Source organism: Oryzias melastigma, unplaced genomic scaffold, assembly GCF_002922805.2.
Source record: "Oryzias melastigma strain HK-1 unplaced genomic scaffold, ASM292280v2 sc00333, whole genome shotgun sequence".
Classification (NCBI taxonomy): Eukaryota; Metazoa; Chordata; class Actinopteri; order Beloniformes; family Adrianichthyidae; genus Oryzias; species Oryzias melastigma.
The window spans coordinates 469-2,256 of record NW_023416934.1 but is presented as its reverse complement, the minus strand read 5'-3'; positions in this window follow the sequence as shown (position 1 = coordinate 2,256).

Here is a 1,788-nt window from a genome sequence, read left to right as displayed (position 1 = left end):
AATAGAGATAAAGTCCAATTTTGTGAAAAAAACAAGGAGCTTTTATATTTAGACAAAATAAATAAATACAAACACTTCTGCTTTGTTTTTGCAGCACAATCCTGAAAAACGGTCACGCTCCTCCATCCTCACATTCCCTCACTATGTAATGTATGCAGGAGCTGCTTTGCATGGTCTGGCTCTGCAGCAGCATCTGCTGCTCTAAACTCCAGCGTTAATGATGCTTCCACAGATGCTGCAGTTGGACACAACATGCATTAATGCAGCAGCTGCATGTCACCCCAAATGCTGGCATGCATGTGGCCCCTGTAGCCTCTGTCATGTTTCTGAAATACAGTCGACGAAGGCTTTGATGGGAGTTTAAAAGTCATTGTGAATTACAAATGCAAGCACTTCTGTTTTTGGTTTATTTTGAAAAGCTGCAGTTTCTGCTGTCAATAAACAAAGAGCGTGTCTGACCCCCTTAAATGAGGGAAGTACATTTACTAATTATCTTTAATTGAAGGAGAAACGTGTTTTAGCTCAGCCCGTTTTCCCATCGCACCTGGATTATCAAAGATTTTCTCTCAAGTGCTCAGAAAAACATTGTAGGAGGACTTTTAAATTAGAACGCATCATTGACTCTTCATATACCAAATAGACCTTGAAATTATATTTCCTCTGGGAGGTGTTCTGCTGATAATATCAGGAGCTTGATTGTGTTTCAGAGAAGAAGGAGGGTTTATAAATAATAACAATAACAAAACTGCTTTTTAAAGAGAAGTTTTTGCTGCTTTTGTTGGTGTGACGTCTCCAAGCAAATGCGGTTGATTTAACTGCTGGTTTCAGCCTCGGCGTGGAGCTTCAACCGGCTATTATTCTAGTTGTTGAATCATCGATGGATAATTTAAACGATTAATCACGGTTATTCTGGCAGCAGTTGTTTCTGCTTCACTGTTTTGGTGTTAAACAGAAAGCAGAGGTTTTCTGTGCAGAAGCAGCCGGAAGAAGCAGCCAAAAAATCCTTGTGTTTTATCATTAAATCTTAAGTAAATAATCCCACCGGACAATTCTCCTTTATAATAGTTGAATTTTGTATTGGTTTTTCGTTTTTTTCGTTTATTTATTTCCTTGCATTTTTTTTTTGTTTATTTCCTTCACTTGCAGATTACTTGTTTTACCTGATCCACAAAGTGTCCATTTCCACCAAATATTATTTGAAAATATGTTAAATACATTTTTATTTTAAGTACTTTAGCCAGAAAAGGTAGGAAAATATCTTTGTTTTAAAATTTTTACGATAACTCTTTATAAATCTATCCAACCCTACAATTATCCTTTATAATAGTTTTATTTTTTATTATTTTATTTGTCACTCATTTAGAGATAGTCAGTATGCAGTTTTTTTTGTTTATTATCTTTATTTGAAGGTTTTTTTACACATCTTTTCCACAATCATTCACTTCATCTGAATATAATTAATAAGTATTTTTAAATAGTTGGTTTTATTTTAAATATCTTTTAAACAATATATTTTAAAATACAGAAGAAGTAACAAAATATATATATTTTTTTACATTTTTAATAATAAATCTTTATAAATCAATCCAACCTGACAGTTATCCTTCATATTAGTTTGATTTTCTTAGTTTTTCATTAGTTAATTTTAGAGTATGTCATTGTGCAGTTCTTTTAGTTTTTTTCTTTACTTAAATTTTTAATCCCCATTCCGAAAATTTTAATCTTCATTAACATATTATGTAAAAATATTCTACTTTTTTATTCTAAACATTTTTTATTTATTTGTTC